Source organism: Podarcis tiliguerta, assembly GCF_965153285.1.
Source record: "Podarcis tiliguerta genome assembly, chromosome: 8".
Lineage (NCBI taxonomy): Eukaryota > Metazoa > Chordata > Lepidosauria > Squamata > Lacertidae > Podarcis > Podarcis tiliguerta.
The window spans coordinates 84,242,490-84,260,534 of NC_139541.1; the positions used below are offsets into that span (position 1 = coordinate 84,242,490).

At 50.2% G+C, this 18,045-nt stretch overlaps 1 protein-coding gene and 1 long non-coding RNA gene across 4 annotated transcripts in view; one reads left to right on the top strand and one right to left on the bottom strand.

The window, feature by feature from the left end:
* Positions 1–1,517, bottom strand: part of GPR4 (G protein-coupled receptor 4) — a 45,389-nt gene extending 43,872 nt beyond the window's left edge. The window contains exon 1 of the mRNA XM_083455789.1: positions 1,298–1,517. The gene's annotated coding sequence lies outside the window, so the exon portion shown is untranslated. The remainder of the gene's footprint in view (positions 1–1,297) is intronic.
* Positions 1–18,045, top strand: part of LOC310684876 — an 86,405-nt gene that overhangs the window by 53,830 nt on the left and 14,530 nt on the right. Inside the window, exon 3 of one of the 3 annotated variants that reach the window (XR_014514918.1) lies at positions 5,589–6,348. The exons of the other annotated variants lie outside the window; for them this stretch is intronic. This is a non-coding gene — a long non-coding RNA (uncharacterized lncRNA). Of the gene's footprint in view, positions 1–5,588; positions 6,349–18,045 lie in introns of those variants that run through there. 3 annotated transcript variants of the gene reach the window in all.

Sequence of the window (18,045 nt, forward strand, 5' to 3'; positions counted from 1 at the left end):
CCGGCCTTAATTCCAGAATCTTTTTTCAGCCCCAGGAGTCAGATCTGGGTCATTCAAAGGCCCCTGGGGACGTGCAGAGTACATTCCTCACTAAGCAAACAGCCCTGCACGTTATGCATTTTCGCTAGGAACATTCGTCAGGTGCTTTTATATACTTTTAGACGCCTGCTAAATATATATATTTCAGCAAGCCAGTCTGTCCGGACGTGTAATTTAGTCATGCATAACTTGTTTTTGAATTCGGCTGATTTCTATCTGCGTGGTTATTTCACTGTTTTATGTACACAGCTGAAAGATTTGCTGATTATCAGGCGGTTTGTAAAATTTATTAAATAGTTAAGTGTGTGGACTAGATAGGGCGAAGGGCTTAATTCCTAAGCAGGGCTTAGAACCCCAGAACCTCTCTTTTTATAAATTAACCATGGACTGGACTATCAATTTGTCTGGCTCAACCTGGCACAGACTCTAAAGGAGTAAAGTTTGCCAAGGCAAAAGAATTTTTAAAAGCCAGCCTGCTTTCCTGAGCCTGCCGAATGTCAGGCGTGGTGTGACAGATTTGGGCAGGGGAGCCCATTATTATTTGCTACCCTGAGGGCAAAGACCCGAGTGCAAATCTGTACTCTAATGTACATGTGCGTTTTATCCTAAGCTGCACTCAGTTGTTTTTGTTAAAAAAAAAAGCAGCCAATAAATTTAATTAATTTAATTTGACCCATTTTAATGTACAGTGGTACCTCGGGTTAAGTACTTAATTCGTTCTGGAAGTCTGTTCTTAACCTGAAACTGCTCTTAACCTGAAGCACCACTTTAGCTAATGGGGCCTCCCACCGCCGCGCGATTTCTGTTCTCATCCTGAAGCAAAGTTCTTAACCCGAGGTACTATTTCTGGGTTAGCGGAGTCTGTAACCTGAAGCGTCTGTAACCCGAGGTGCCATTGTATGTGTTTATTTACTGTTGCAAGCCCCTCGGAATTGTCAAGGGACCCCGAGGGTCGCCCGCTCCAACCCCCTGAGATATTTCCGTCTATTAAAAAGTGACTAATAGGTGCAATTAATTGCAATCGTCTAATTCAATCTCTAAGAGGAAAACTTAACCAACCCCATGCGTAAAAGCGAGGGCCGCGGCGGCTGCCCAGAAAAAAAGAAGGGAAAACACTCTGCACGTGTGCAGGGGACCTCTCTCGCGCCGTGGCGCAGGAAGAGGAGCCCCAACCCAAGAGAACGGGGGTCCCCCCACCCACGTCTCCACGGCTCTCCTTTCCCAAACGCGCAATGCGCCCCGATGCGCTGTGGCTCACCTCCGTCCCGGCCGGTCGATGGAGAGGTTGCGGGTGGTCTCTCCGAGGCTCCCGAGGGGGCTTCTGTCCGCCGCCGCCGCCGCCTGCTCATGCCGCCGCCGTCGGGGCATCGTGCCGGGCTCCCATCGGGGTCCCCCTCCGGGCAGGTGGGCTTGGCTCGGGGGCGCAAAGACGAGCAGGGCGCGCCGGCTCAGCTGCGCTCGCCCGGCTCGCCCCGACTGAGCAGCGGCTGCCCGGCGGCTCCTTTCCCCGGAGCCAGCCGCCCGCCCTCCTTCCCTCTCTCCCGGGGCGGGGAACGGGGGGGTGGGGGGTGGGAAGCAGCCGTAACCCTCTCGTCGCCGGAGCCTCCGCGGAGAGCCCTAGAAGAACCGCGGAACTGGAAAGGAACCGCAAGGGTCATCCAGCCCAACCCCAGGCTGCGACGCACCAGTGGCGTAGCGTGGGTTGTCAGCACCCGGGGCAAGGCAAGTAATTTGCACCCCCTAACCCGTGGATTTGCGCCCCCTAACCCCCAGATGTTGCGCCCGGTGCGGCCGGCCCCCCCTGCACCCCCCACGCTACGCCACTGCGACGCACGAATCTTTTGCCCCAAGCAGAACTCGAACCCACGACCTTGGGATTAAAAGCCTCGCGCTCTAACGACCGAGCTGTTCCAACCGCCGTCTAAGGAACCGCTTATCCCTCTTGGGTGGGTATGCATGGGGTGGGGGCACACACACCCCTCGACAGAGATCTCTCCCCACGCACAGGCAGCCCCTTTGAGAGAAGGCAAAAAAATGGATGGGGACGGGTTTGAGATGTCTCTCCCCCCCACAACCATTTCCTATATACCTTCCCTGGTTAATAGGAGTGCCCCCCCCCCCAAAAAAACCCCCTGCATGCTTCCATGCCAACAGATGGGAAATAACAGAAAGTTGTTGCGGACTAGCCGCATGAGTGAGTTTGGTACTTTGAGCTCTGAAGAGTTTCCCTGGGTTGACGTGTCTGGGGGTGAGCTGCTGAAGCTGAACCCCCAAAGATGGGAGTGGGGAGGATCCCTCTGGGGGGGGGGGTTTAACCGTTTGAGAGCCAGAGCCCTGGCCATCAGCCTGAAGTGAAGAGACTCGTTGCTGGGGCTGGACGTTCATCATCATCATCATCATCATCATCATCACTTTTAATTTGTATACAGTGGTACCTCGGGTTACATACGCTTCAGGTTACATACGCTTCAGGTTACACACTCCACTAAGCCAGAAATAGTGCTTCAGGTTAAGAACTCTGCTTCAGGATAAGAACAGAAATTGTGCTCTGGCAGTGCAGCGGCAGCAGGAGGCCCCATTAGCTAAAGTGGTGCTTCAGGTTAAGAACAGTTTCAGGTTAAGATCGGACCTCCGGAACGAATTAAGTACTTAACCCGAGGTATCACTTTACCGCCTTTCTATTTTACAGTATTCAAGATGGTTTACAAGCTGAAAAAACCAAGAATGTACACCTTATAACAATCTAATGATAATAAAACAGCTTTAAAATAAGCAATCTACATCAAATAAACCATCATTAGGATAGTATAAAATAATAATATCAGCATATAAAAATTAAACGGCCGCTCAGTCTGTAGAGCATGAGACTCTAAATCTCAAGATCGTGAGTTCGAGCCCCGTGTTGGGCAGGCAATCCCTGCATTGTAGAGGGTTGGGCTAGATGACCACAGGGTCCCTTCCAATTCTACGATTCCCGGACTGTGGAGGTCAGGCCTGACTGGCTGGAACACGGGTCCACTTGGCAGCCCTTAAGAGCGGGGCGAAGCCTCTCAGGACTGCCCCCTCCTGAATTAGTCCATGGGGCGAATGAATCGCCACCCGCCCCTGAGCAGGGTCCACTTCCTCAAGACCAGCTTGGTAACAGGATTCCTGGGCTCAGGACCCCCTGCCCTGAGTTCGAGATTAACCCGACGGGCTCGTGCTTTGCCAGCCAACCCACGGTGATAATTAACCTACTACGCAAAGCCGCAACGGTGCAGATGAGCACCTTCTCCAATGAAGCTGAACTCTGGAAGATTCGGGGTGGAGGAAAGGGACTACTTATTCACACAAATGCATTGTTAAACTGCGGAACTCCCTGCCACAGGAGGCAGTGATGGCCAACAGCTCAGATGGCTTTTTATTTTTTTAATAATTTTTTTATTAGGAAATTAAACAAAACATATTATCTTAAAACATATCATCCTTAATCCCCCCCCCCATTTTCTCCCTCCCATAAAAAAACCCCCCTGCCCTCAGTTCCAATATCTGGTATCTCTATAAATGCTATTCTCTGCATGTTACAAAATTGTATAAATCCTTAATTTATCTAATTATCAATAAAAAGTTTGTGAGTGTTTATTCAAAACCTCCCAAGGAGTCCAATTCACTTTGTTGCATCTTTAGATGCTTTGTAAAAGGTTCCCATTACTCTTTAAAGTCAGTTATCCTTGTCCTATGTGTCAATTTTGCTAGTTCTGCATAGTCCATCAGTTTCTCTTGCCATAATTCTTTAGTCGGGATTTCCTCAGTCTTCCAACCTTGTGCTATTAAGACTCTTGCCGCTGTTGTCGCATACGTAAAGGTATTTTCCAACTTCTTTGGCAGGCCTTTTCCTACAATCCCTAACAGAAATGCTTCAGGTTTTTTAACAAATGTTAGATGGAACATTTTCTTCAATTCACTGTATATCATTTCCCAAAATTTCTTAATTTCATTACAGTCCCACCACATGTGGCAGAATGTCCCCTCCTTTTTCTTACATAAGTTTGAGCTAGTTTTGTACATTTTCCCTAACTGCACTGGTGTCATATACCACCTGTACATCATCTTCATAGAATTTTCTTACAGCAGAGAACAATCTGTAAATTTTAAATCAATTTCCCAACAGCTCGGATGGCTTGAAAAGAGGACTGGACAAATTCATGGGAGCGTAAACCTAACAGTGGCTGCTGGTGTCTCCGCAGTTGGGAGACAGCAATGCTTTTGAATTCCTGGAAACCGCAGTAGGAGAGAGGGCTCTAGTGCGCGGATCCTGCTTGTGAGTTTTCCTCTGGGTGGCCCCTGTGAGGACAGGATCCTGAACTAGGTAGGCCCTTGGCCAGACCCAGCAGCCAGGGTTTTCTTGTATTCTTGCTGAAACTCCAGCTCCAGAGGCAGTCTACCCGTATTCCTAGGTTCTGAGGGGCATTTGGCCGCCATTGAGAATGGAAAGCTGGACGAAATAATAATAATAATAATAATAATAATAATAATAATAATAATAATAATAATATATTATTTATACCCCACCCATCTGGCTGGGCTTCCCCAGCCACTCTGGGCGGCTTCCAACAAAGCATTAAAATACAGTGGTCTGTTAAGCATTAAAAGCTTCCCTAAAGAGGGCTGCCTTTAGATGTATTCTAAAAGTCTGGTAGTTGTTGTTCTCTTTGACATTTGATGGGAGGGTGTTCCACAGGGTGGGCGCCACCACCAAGAAGGCCCTCTACCTGGTTCCCTGTAACTTGGCTTCTCGCAGGGAGGGAACTGCCAGAAGGCCCTCAGTGTCCGGGCAGAACGATGGGGGTGGAAACGCTCCTTCAGGTCTACTGGACCGAGGCCGTTTAGGGCTTTCAAGGTCAGCACCAACACTTTGAATTGTGCTTGGAAACGTGCTGGGAGCCAGTTTAGGTCTTTCAAGACCGGTGTTATGTGGTCCCGGCAGCTGCTCCCAGTCACCAGTCTAGCTGCCGCATTCTGGATTAGTTGTAGTCTCCGGGTCACCTTCAAAGGTAGCCCCATGTAGAGCGCATTGCAGTAGTCCAAGCAAGAGATAACTAGAGCATGCACCACTCTGGCAAGACAGTCTGTGGGCAGGGAGGGTCTCATCCTGCGTACCAGATGGAGCTGGCGGACAGCTGCCCTGGATACAGATTTGACCTGTGCCTCCATGGACAGCTGTGAGTCCAAAATGACTCCCAGGCGGCGCACCTGGTCCTTCAGGGGCACAGTTACCCCATTCAGGACCAGGGAGTCCCCCACACCCGCCTGTCCCCTGCCCCCCCAAAACAGTGCTTCTGTCTTGTCAGGATTCAACCTCAATCTGTTAGCTGCCATCCATCCTCCAAGATGGAGATGGGCCGGTGACCTGACCCAGAGGCTGGGCTCTTAGGAACGGGAGGTGTGCTCCCCGCTTTCCTCCAGGAAAAGGTGGTCCCTCCCTCCATCGCGGACGGTCGCCTCTTTCCCCAATCCTGTGGAAATCTCTCAACAGCACTCCTGCAACAATAAAGGATTGTTCTTTGCAGGAAACAATTAAAAGGTCTTTTTCTTGGAAGCAAGGAGTCATCTCCAGACGGTCCCCACCGTCTCCCGTCCTCAGAGCTGACGACGCAACCTCAATCCTCCTTTCCAGAGCCCAGGGAAGGATTCTCAAGAGAGATGGTTACATGCTGACTGCAGTCCATCTTTCACTTACTTTACTCCCTGTGATTCCTGCACTGCAGCGGGCTGGACTAGATGGCCGCTGGGGGTCCCCTTCCAGCTCCACAATGCTAGGATTCCCCTTCCATACGTGACCTTCAAATCAAGCATCCAAACCAGAATTTTATAATTTAAGGTTTTCTTTTCTTCAATAATTTTTTATTCGGAATTTTATTTACAACATAACACAAACCCCCCAGCCCACCCCAATACACAAATCCACCCTCATTAAACATGAACATAACATACAGTGAGCATAGCATACAAGAATATAAACAACCAAATAAAAGGCTTCCTTTATCCTGTATCTGGCCTCCTTATTTACTTCTTATAAGCTGTTTCCTTTATGAATAATTATTTAGATATTTCTATCCACAAAGATATTTCTATCCACAAAGTCTCCCGCAGACATTAATCGAAACAAGTCCAGGTATGTATTTCCGGGCACTGTTTTGTTATATTCACATGGAAGGGGGAGCAAGCTTGTTTTCTCCTGGAGGGTAGGACTCGAACCCATGGCTTCAAGTTGCAAGAAAGGAGAAAGGATATCCAGTCTGGATAATTAGCCATAGTGAAAACTTGACATTTTCATCCCCAAAAAAGTTTTTGATTTGAGTTTTCACTGAAATGAGGCTGCATTTTAATGTTTTAATGTTGTATTTTAATCTTTTTTTAAAAAAAAGTTGTATTTCAATCAATTTTTTAATATCTAGTGTTAGCCGCCCTAAGCCCGTTCTTGGCTGGGGAGGGCGGGGTATAAATTATTATTATTATTATTATTATTATTATTATTATTATTATTACTCCAGATAAACAAGAGGAAATAACTTTCTGACAGTAAAGCTGTTTGACCTTGGAGGTTTCTAAGCAGAGGTTGGATGGGCCGTCTGACATGGAAGCATGAGTTGAGATTCCTGCATTGCTAGGGGGGTTGGACTGGATGACCTCAGGGTCCCTTCCAACTCTACAATTGTATGATCTTTCTTCTTCTTCGGCGATCCCTCGTAGCCGAGTAAGGTTGTCTTCCATAAACACGGTCTTAACGGTGAGTCCGTAAGTGACTGTGGAGCCAATTCTGGATCCGCACATCCTTCCACAGTGGGGACATTGGTTCCCGGGCGCGAGTTGATCCCAGTGTGGATTTGCCAAGCGTGCCTTCCTCTTAGCACGTTTCTCCCTTGCGTCCTGAGTTCAAAACTTGCTTTTATCTGTCTTGAATCTCCCAACTTTCAGCCTCATGGGTTGTACACAAGTTCAAATGAGAGCCTTGCATAATTTTATAATTATCTGCTTATTCGTGTAACGGATGAAAGCAAGAACAGGGACTCGGACCCAGCCTGTGTTACAACAAGTGCTCTGTTCGCTAAAACCAGGCAAAGTATAAGCTAAAGGTAAAGGGACCCCTGACCAGTCGTGGCCAACTCTGGGGTTGTGGCGCTCATCTCGCTTTATTGGCCGAGGGAGCCGGTGTACAGCTTCCGGGTCATGTGGCCCACAGGACTAAGCCGCTTCTGGCAAACCAGAGCAGCGCACAGAAACGCCATTTACCTTCCCGCCGGAGCGGTACCTATTTATCTACTTGCACTCTGACGTGCTTTCAAACTGCTAGGTTGGCAGGAGCAGGGACCGAGCAACAAGAGCTCACCCCGTCGCGGGGATTCGAACCGCCGACGTTCTGATCAGCAAACCCTAGGCTCAGTGGTTTAACCCACAGCGCCACCCGCGTCCCAGGCAAAGTATAGATCATGCTAAAAATCTCCCCGTCCATCTCTTCTTCCCCTCTCCCTCTGCAACCACACCTTGCATAATCCTTGCTTTCGCTAACCTTGAAATCTCAGGTAATTGCATGAGGCTGCTGCTGAGATTACTGGCCTTAAGCCACCATACTTTTAATTCAGTTTCTTGACCACCTGTTGACCTCTGGGTGCCCAGGACTATGATTCCCATCAGCCCCCCAGCCGATGGGAGTTGTAGTCTGAAGCGCTGGCGATTCCTGCTGACAGCTTCCTGCCTTGAAAGACAATGGAGTGCGCTGTCAGAGGGATGGCGAAGTTGTCTGCTGTGAGCGTCTTCTGCTGTTTTAAATTCCACGTGACTTCCCTGCTGGCTCTGAAAAGAGACACCCTCAGAGCAGTAAATAAATGCTCAAATAATTGCTTTAATCTGCTAATTTGTGGCTCTGGGGGAGGAAGAAGAGGGGAAAGCCTTCCAGCAACTGGGATGACTGCGTGCCAGAACGACACTGAGGTTTCCCCCTGCCTTCTTCTCCCAAACATTATTATCTTGGCCAGAGCTGGTCGCTGCAGGATTGGGCCATTTCGCATCTCGCCGCTACAAAACATTATCAATAGCTCTGCGTCAGAGTGGAATGTGCATGCATACATAGGTAAAAGGTAAAGGTACCCCCTGACCGTTAGGTCCAGTCGCGGACGACTCTGGGGTTGTGGCACTCATCTCGCTTTACTGGCCGAGGGAACCCGGCGTTTGTCCGCAGGCAGTTTTTCCGGGTCATGTGGCCAGCATGACTAAGCCGCTTCTGGTGAACCAGAGCAGTGCATGGAAATGTATTGCGTTTATTCTTTCAGTGCATTTCTACCTTCCTCTAACCCTCGAAGGAGCTTAATTAATTAATTAATTATGCAATGACGAGCCTAGACAGCATCTTAAAAAGCAGAGACATCACCTTGCCAACAAAGGTCTGTATAGCTAAAGCTATGGTTTTCCCAGTAGTGATGTATGGAAGTGAGAGCTGGACCATCAAGAAGGCTGATCGCCAAAGAATGGATGCTTTTGAATTCTGGTGCTGGAGGAGACTCTTGAGAGTCCCATGGACTGCAAGAAGATCAAACCGATCCATTCTTGAGGAAATCAGCCCTGAGTGCTCACTGGAAGGACAGATCCTGAAGCTGAGGCTCCAAGACTTTGGCCATCTCATGAGAAGAGAAGACTCCCTGGAAAAGACCCTGATGCTGGGAAAGATGGAGGGCACAAGGAGAAGGGGACGGAGAGGACGAGATGGTGGGACAGTGTTCTCGAAGCTACCAGCATGAGTTTGACCAAACTGCCGGAAGACAGGAGTGCCTGGCGTGCTCTGGTCCAGGGGGTCATGAAGAGTCGGACACGACTTAATGACTAAACAACAACAATTATTATTATTAATAATAATATAGGCTCAGTGCAGGAATGTTACAAGAGCTCCACAAGGACCAAGGCAACATCCCTCTTCTTGTTTGCCAATCTGCCAAAGCGGTATCCAAAGGTAGACTGTCCCTGAACATGGATGCTCCACTTAGTCGTTGTGGCTAATAGCCACTGGTAGATGTTTCCTGCTCCTCATCGTTGCCTCGTCTGCTTTCAGAGTTGGTGACCATCACAATATCTCAGTGCCTACAAAGTGCATAAACTGATGAGGTGCATGACCAGCACATCTGGGAGACCTTTCCTATTATCTGAACTCTTCTCGGCAGCCCCAGTTCACACCCTCAGCCCCCGGCCCCCACTTTTTTGACCACATCACACCAGCCTTGTTTAAACTGCGCTGGGTCCCAATTTGTTTCTGGGCTTGACTCAAAGTGCTTATTCCTCTTACCTATTAAGGCCTCTGTGGCTCGGAGCCAGGATGGTTGAAGCCGGGCGGTTTTGCAGGGAGGGTGGCAGGGATGCAGGATGAGGCCTTTTTGGTGTCAGCACCCGGACTTCCCCCTTACACCTCTGTTGTGTTTAGGTGGATGGTTAAGGAATTTTTGTGTCACTAGGCCTTCGGTGTGTTTTAATTTTACCCAGCAATGGTTTTTGTTTTTCCGGCTTATTGTGACTTGAACGCTCTTTCTAAGTGCATTTGTTTCTCTTTGCCAAATGCCTTCCGGGCTCTTTTTGGAGACGACAGGCAGTCTAGTTGTGCTTCTGTCAATAAATAAAGACTTATTGAGGGCTGGCGCACTGCTTGGTCGCTCCACACGTGAGAGCCAGTGTGAGCCGCTGAGAGCCAGCGCGGTCCAGTGGTTAGAGCGTCAGACTAAGACCAGGGTTCAAATCACCCCCAGGCCATGAAGCTCACTGGCTGGCCTTGGGATCCGCTCACTGCCAGTCTCAGCCTAACCTACCTCACAGGGTCGTTGTGGGGCCTCCTCTCCTGGGTGCAAGCCTGGGCAGTGTGCGTGGGTATGTTTTATTTTATGCTTTGCATGCCTGCTGTTTATTTGCTAATAAAACTGTTTTGGTTCCCCTTCCACCTCCTCATGGAACTGCAGTATTTGGCAGCACAGTTGCCTGCTGGCAGCTTCCAGGAGCCACAGGTGGGAGCTGAGTTCAGGGTGGGGGAGCAAAGGTGTGCAAGCTGCCCCAGAAGGAGCATGGCGTGGCCCCATCATAAGTGCTACCCCTCCCCTAACACCAGAAAGAAAGAGAGAGAGAAAGAGAAAGAAAAAGAAAGAGAAAAAGAAAGAGAAAGAGAAAAAGAAAGAGAAAGAGAAAGAAAGAGAAAGAGAAAGAGAAAGAGAAAAGAGAGAAAGAGAAAAAGAAAGAAAAAGAGAAAAGAGAGAAAGAGAAAAAAGGAAAGAAAGAGAAGACGAGAAAAGGAAAGAAAGAAAGAAAGAAAGAGAGAGAGAGAGAGAGAGAGAGAGAGAGAAGGAAAAAAAGAGAAAAAGAGAGAGAGAGAAGGAAAGAAAGAAAAAGGAAAGAAAGAGAAAGAGAGAGAGAGAGAGAAAAGGAAAGAAAGAAAGAGAAAGAGAAAAGGAAAGAAAGAGAGAGAGAGAGAGAAAAGGAAAGAAAGAGAAAGAGAGAAAAGGAAAGAAAGAAAGAAAGAAAGGGCTGAGTTGACCATAAGAGGCAAGAGGGGACTGGAGGGTTTCGCAAACCTGCCCCAGTGGCTCGTTTCGCACATGCAAAAGCCTTTTGCTTGAACCCGCAGCCGCTAATTGCGCAATGGGCTGTGGGATCAAACGGTGGGGGCAGCCCAGAACGATCAGTGGCGCAAAGAGCCTTCCTTTTCGCTTCCGGCGATGTTTGCAGATGCAGCCTTCTTCTGCCAAGTCATTGCACTGCACAGGAAGAGGCCTGGCTTCCTTTTGCAACTGAGTCCTCCGTCCTCCAATCTGCTCCTCCTCGAAGGGGGCAGCCCCACCTCTGCTCGCCAGCTGCCCCTCTCGCCTCCTTCCCAAGACAAGGTCATTTCCAAGACCCAAGACAAGGTCATTTCCTTCCTCCTTTCCTATCCGGCAGCTGAATCAGCCAAGCTCTTCTTAACGCTCTTACAGAACCTCCAGCGACAGGGGCAGTCTATCCAGATTCCTGCATACCAGTTGTTGGAAACCGGAGAGGGGGGGTGGTGGCCCTTGGGCTCGGATCCTGCAATGCTATTCTTACCTTCTAGCGGGGAAGCTTAGTGGGTGTGAGCGTTGAGCCCAGGGCAGGCACCCTGTGATGGCAGAGGCAGCTGCCAGGAGCCGCAGGGTCTGGCACAGGCCACCAGAGCCGACTCGAAGCTGGGGCCCTAATCCTGTTTGGGTGCTGTGTCTGCTGGACGCTAATATTTTAATAGCACATGAGTGTTGTTGTTCTTGTGGGTTATTTAAAGATGTTATTATGATTCAACTCCCCCATCCTCTCTTAAGCCCTTTGTGAGTCAGTGGCAAAAGGAAAAGGAAAAAAGTCAAATAGGGAGAAAACAAGCAGGCCACATATCCTAGAATCCAGTACAGTGGTACCTCGGGTTACAGACGCTTCAGGTTACAGACTCCGCTAACCCAGAAATAGTACCTCGGGTTGAGAACTTTGCTTCAGGATGAGAACAGAAATCGTGCAGCGGCAGCGAGAGGCCCCATTAGCTAAAGTGGTGCTTCAGGTTAAGAGCAGTTTCAGGTTAAGAACGGACCTCCGGAACAAATTAAGTTCTTAACCTGAGGTACCACCTTATATCTGAAGGAATGTCTCCACCCCCATCATTCTGCCCGGACACTGAGGTCCAGCTCCGAGGGCCTTCTGGTAGTTCCCTCACTGCGAGATGTGAGGTTACAGGGAACCAGGCAGAGGGCCTTCTTGGTGGTGGTGCCCGCCCTGTGGAACGCCCTCCCACCAGATGTCGAAGAGATAAACAACTACCTGACATTCAGAAGACATCTGAAGGCAGCCCTGTTCAGGGCTTTACTGGCCGAGGGAGCCGGTGTACAGCTTCCGGGTCATGTGGCCAGCATGACTAAGCCGCTTCTGGCGAACCAGAGCAGCGCACGGAAATGCCGTTTACCTTCCTGCCGGAGCGGTACCTATTTATCTACTTGCACTTTGACGTGCTTTCAAACTGCTAGGTTGGCAGGAGCAGGGACCGAGCAACGGGAGCTCACCTTGTAGCGGGGATTCGAACCGACACCTTCTGATTGGCAAGTCTTAGGCTCTGTGGTTAAACCTACAGCACCACTCGCGTCCCTTCCAGCCAAATGGGCGGGGTATAAATAAATTATTATTATTATTATTATTATTATTATTATTATTATTATTATTATTATTATCATCATCATAGGATTGAAGGGTTGGAAGAGACCACAAAGGATCGCCCAGCCCAACCCTCTTCTCACTTCCGTTGTTTAAAATATTGCAGTTTTATTACACCGATAGCTACAAATTTCCTATCTCAAGCTGGTCTATAGGGTTCCCTCCCCACACACATTTTACCTTCACAACAACCCTGTGATGTAGATCAGCTTGGGAAGGGATGGCAGACCCCAAATCAGGACAAGACAGGCTCTCTCCGCAGGCTGGGAGAGCAGCTTTTACCCTCCACTCACCGAGAGCCGCACAGACTGCGAAGAGGGGACCAGAGCGAAAGGTGGACCCAGGGAAAGCCTGCTTTTAACAAGGACTGATCTCCAGGAGTAACACCAGACCCCAGTGCAGGATTTAATGTGAACAGGGCCTCGCAAAGTCTCTGCCCCAGAGATGTTCCTATGCCAAATCCTTATGAGGTGGTTGAACTGTTAATCTGTGGAACTCCCTCCCCCAGTGATGCTCACCGATCGAGGTAGCTTTAAAAGACAGATTCATGGAAGAGAGGGCCGGGCAAGGTGGGCCCTTGGCCTGATCCAGAAGGCTCTTCTGATGTTTTTAAGTTATCATAAAGTCATAGAATCTTAGAGTTGGGAGGCTCCCCCAAGGTCATCTAGTCCAACCCCTGCAACAATGCAGGATTCTTTTGTCCAACACAGCATTCGAACCCGTGACCCTGAGATTCAGAGCCTCCTGCTCTGCTGGCAGTTCTTATGAACTGAAGCACGCCACAGCTGTGACCTGGAAGCAAGGGTTGCAGCAACTTTGCCGAAGCAAAGTAGATCTGGATCTGGCCCGTGGGTCCGGACAGAACCCCGGCTTGCCGGGAAGCCCCGGTGTTATGTACTGAGTTGAATAGGATTCAGAATGCAGCAGTCTGATTGGTCCACAAGAGCCACCCAATCCAGCTCCAGGTGGAAGTGAATCCGCAACCTGATTGGCCTACAGGAGAATCCCGGAATTAGCCAATCACGTGGAGCCCATTGTGTAAATAATGTATATAAAGCAGACATTCTGGGGGAACTTCCATTCCTCCTCACCACTATCAGCTGAATAAAGAGCATGAAATCCACTCTCAACTCCGAGTACCGTATTTTCTGCTCTATAGGACGCATTTTCCCCCCTCCAAAAATCAAGGGGAAATGTGTGTGTATCCTATGGAGCAAATGCAGGCTTCAGCAATATCAACACGAAACCTCCAAAGCGCAGAAGCCTTTTAGAGCAAGACGCGTCGTTGCGCACTGACCCCTCTCGCTCTCCAGGCTTCAGGGATAGCTGCCTGAAGCCTTTGGAGCACAGTGCGAGTTCCCGCTGCGCTCCAAAGGCTTTGCAACCTTGCCGCCGCTCCCGGACCTGTTCTGGGGGCTGGGGTCGGGGGACGCTCGGGCGTCCCCCAGCCCCGCAGCTAAAAATGAAGCCAAGACAGCGAGCGGGATGGATCCCACTCGCTGTCTTGGCTTCTTTGCTCTTTGGGGCTGGGGGAGGGGGAAAATAAGATTTCCCCCCCTTGATTTCCCCCTCTAAAAACTAGGTACGTGTCAGGGAACTGCCATCGGCAGCACAAGAGGTGCAAAGGCTCTCTGAGGTAGAGAGAGACGTAACAGCTGAAGAGGGAACCAGTAGGGGGCGAACAGGAACGTCAAGGGAAGGAGAGTCGGAGGAATGGCTCAGAGACGCTTCCAGCGAAAACAGTGGGGAGGTCTCAGGACCTCCTATAGGGACACCCGTTCCTCGCCGGAAACTGTCACGCAGAGAGTCCAGAAGACGTGTTTCCGTTAAGGAGCTTTTATGTTGGAAACGTTTCCGAAAGCAACCACTTTCGGATTCTGCTAGCGACTGACGCAGCCATGCTGGAGGGGCTCCGTCACAGGCAGAGGTTTGAGAAACTGTTCAAACTCTGAGGGATTTGCAGTTTACACACAAGCAGCTCTTCATCCCATCACAGCAATCCGAAAGTCACCGACAGCTAGCTTGTGCCAGGGAGAGGCATCATGAGCGAACCAGCCGGAACTGGAGGGGCAGCTGGAGGAGGTCCAAGCCGGGAAGAAAGGTACAGGACGTTGGAGATCCAGCTTGCCTTGCAGACGGCGAGGCTGGAAGAGAGGAGGGCTCAGGATGCAGAAAGGGGGAAGGAGAAAGCCACCCCACTCAACAGAAAGATGCCAGGATTGGTGCAGAAATTTGGGGGGGACCCCAGAAACTATCATGCCTTTAGGACAGAGGTGCAATACGCTCTCAATCTGCAATTTGATGACTTCCCTGATGAGGAATCGCGAGTGGCTTTTGTAATTAGCCATCTCGAATCAGGGGCGAAGGACTGGGTTAGACCCTTGATGGCAGCAAATAATGAGATCCTAAAGGACACAAGGAAGTTTTTTCGTGCCATGGACCTGATGTTTTCCAGCGACATTGAGCAGGGAGGGGTGCGAAGGCAGTTAATGGCTTGCAGACAGGGAAACAGGACTGTCCGTGAGTACTGGACTGAGTTCACTATGTTGATTCATAGATTGGGGTGGGACTTGTCTGCTGAGCCCATTCAGATGCTTTTCGAAGAAGGTCTGTCTTCGTCCTTGAAAGATGAACTTTCCCGGACCCCCAGAGCGGAGTCTATGGACCAGCTGACTAAAGCCGCGCTGGCCATAGGAGCGCGCCAGGAAGCGAGGGCTTTGGAGAAGCGGGAGGGGAAAGGAGAACGTTGGAGGGAGCTCCGCATTCCAGACATTCCAGAGCAGCCTTTCCCGCCGGCAGAGCCGATGGAAGTGGGAACAGCGCGTGCGCGCGCAGTTTCAAACATCGGTGAAGGGCGGAAGAAGGAGGGAAAGGGCGGGAAGAAATGTTATCTCTGCCAACAGCCAGGACACTTTGCCAGAGTCTGTCCACGGAGAAAGGAATGGCAAGGCATGGCAGGAGCGGTTGGGGGAGAGGAAGAGGAAAGCACGGAGCAAGTAAAAGCCAACGCCTGGCTGCCGTCGGGGCACAGCAGCCAGGCTCAAAAGCAGTGAAGGTGCCCTCACCAGAACCTCCCAGACCTGCTCTAGTGATAGAGGTGTTGCTAGAGCTGCCAAACGGACATCCCCTACAGATCAAGGCCCTTCTGGATTCAGGCAGCTCCTGTAATTTCATGAGTAAGGAGTTCGCAGCTGAGCACCAGATACAACCCTCCCCTTAAGTAAACCCCTGCAGGTAACCACGATCGACGGCAGAGAGTTGTTGGGAGGAGAAGTGAACCAACAGACAGTCCCCATGATAATGAGGGTGGCAAGGCACACCGAGAGGATAGCGTTTAATGTGGCCACCTTGGGAGGAGCTCCCATAATTTTGGGGATGAGCTGGCTGGCACTACACGATCCTCTAGTGGGCTGGCACCAGAGGGTGGTCTCCTTTGGGTCAGCGCATTGCCTAGAACACTGCAAGCAGGGAAAGGATCCAGGGGGAGCCAAGCTCACCCTAGCTGGGATGGAGGTAATGAAGCAAGGGGAGGTGCCTCCGCAATATGCAGATCTGAGCAACGTATTTAGCGAAAGGGAAGCGGACAAACTGCCGCCGCATAGACCCTTTGACTGTCAAATCAACCTACTCCCTGGGGCTCAACTCCCAGTGGGCAAGCTGTACGCCATGTCAGACAGGGAGATGCAAGAGCTGAGGGAGTTCATTGACAAAAACCTGAAGAGGGGTTTCATCAGAGAGTCCCGAGCGGTGGGGGGCAGCCCAGTGTTTTTTGTGGACAAAAAAAACACAGATAAGCCAAGACTTGTAGTAGACTTCAGGGCCCTAAATGCAGTGTCGGAACCCCTGGCTTTTCCTATGCCCCGAATTGATGACATTCTGACCAGGGTAAGGAAGGGGAAGATTTTTACAAAACTGGACCTGCGGGGGGCGTACAATCTGATACGAATAAGGAAGGGGGATGAATGGAAGACCACCATGTTCACCCCTTTGGGAGCATTTGAATACCTCGTAATGCCCTTCGGTCTCCAAGCCGGCTCCGCATGTTTTCAAAGTTTTATCAACCACGTCTTGGGACCTTTGCTCTACAAGAATTGTGTGGCCTTTTTGGATGACGTGTTGGTGTATTCGGAAGATGAAGAGCAGCATGTGAGGGACGTGAGAGAAGTGTTGGGCCGGCTGCAAGCCAATCAGCTGTGGGTGAAACTGGAGAAGTGCCAGTTTCATGCCAAGGAGGTGGAATTCCTGGGGTACCGCCTGTCAGACCAAGGATTGGCCATGGATCCAGGCAAGGTCCAGGCGGTGCTGGAATGGAAGACACCGAAGACCAAGAAGGATGTGCAAAGGTTCCTGGGGTTTGGGAACTTTTATCGGAAGTTCATCAAGAATTTTGCACACTTGACGGCGCCCATCACCGACTGCCTCAGTAGCAAGAAGAAATTTGTTTGGACGGCGGAGGTGGAGAGAGCTTTTGAAGAACTGAAAAGGGCTTTCGCTTCGGAAGAACAACTTCTCATGTGGACCTACAGAAGCCCATGAGAGTGGAGACAGACGCGTCAGACAGAGCGGTGGGGGCGGTGCTTCTTCAGCCGGGAAGAAATACGGCGGAGTGGAGACTGTGTGCCTTTTTCTCGAGGAAGCTGAATAAGTCCGAGCGGAACTACACGGTGTATGACAGAGAACTACTCGCCATTCACGAAGCGTTCCGGAGGTGGAGACATTTATTGATTGGGGCACAACACAAGGTGCAAGTGTGCACCGACCACAAGAATTTGGAGTATTGGAGAACAGCTCGAGTACTCAACCAACGACAAGTGAGATGGGCACAGGAATTTTCCAAATTCCACTTCGAGATTTGTTATGTACCAGGCCCAGAGAACGTCAGGGCGGACGCTCTCTCACGCAAACCAGAGTACTTGGAGGGGGAGGGGGCAATCGAAGAAAGACATGTCATTCCTGAGGACCGCTGGGTGTGTGGGGCGGCGCTGGTGGGGAGACGAGAACTGGTAGAAGAAACGGAAAATGACGAATATGCCCAAAATAAGCTCAGAGGTCTCAGGGGAGAGGGTGAGAGCCCGGAGGGTTTTGAAGAAAGAAATGGGGCATTGTATTACAAAGGGGCACTGTATATACCAGAAGGTGAATTGAGAGGGAGGGTACTCAAGCAGTTGCATGATAGTCCCACGGCGGGACATTTTGGACAACACAAGACCATGTGGATGGTCACCAGGGAATTTTGGTGGCCCAAGGTGAGGGAAGATGTAAAGGAGTATGTAAGAGGGTGTGACCAATGCCAGAGGGCCAAGGGGGAAAGAAGGGCGCCGGCAGTGTTATTAGAACCACTACCCACGCCAGAACGGCCTTGGGAGGCGGTATCAATAGATTTTATGACGGATCTGCCCAAATCCAAAGGGAAAACGGCCATCATGGTAGTAGTGGACCTGTTAACTAAGATGTGCCACTTTGTAGCATGTTCACATGCAGTCACAGCGGAAGAAACAGCGAAGTTGTTTGTAGAACACATCTTCCGGCTGCATGGTGCCCCCTTGAGGGTTATCTCAGACCGCGGGAAACAATTTACTTCCAGGTTCTGGAGGAAGCTCATGAGCTTGCTGCACGTGGAAGTCAATTTCTCGACGGCCCGGCACCCTGAAACCAACGGGCAGGCGGAAAGAGCAAATAGCATCCTCCAACAATATCTGAGGTGTTATGTCAATGACAGAGAGAATGATTGGGTCGAAAAGCTGGCGCTGGCAGAATTTGCCTACAACAATGCGGAGCATGTGTCCACAGGGATGA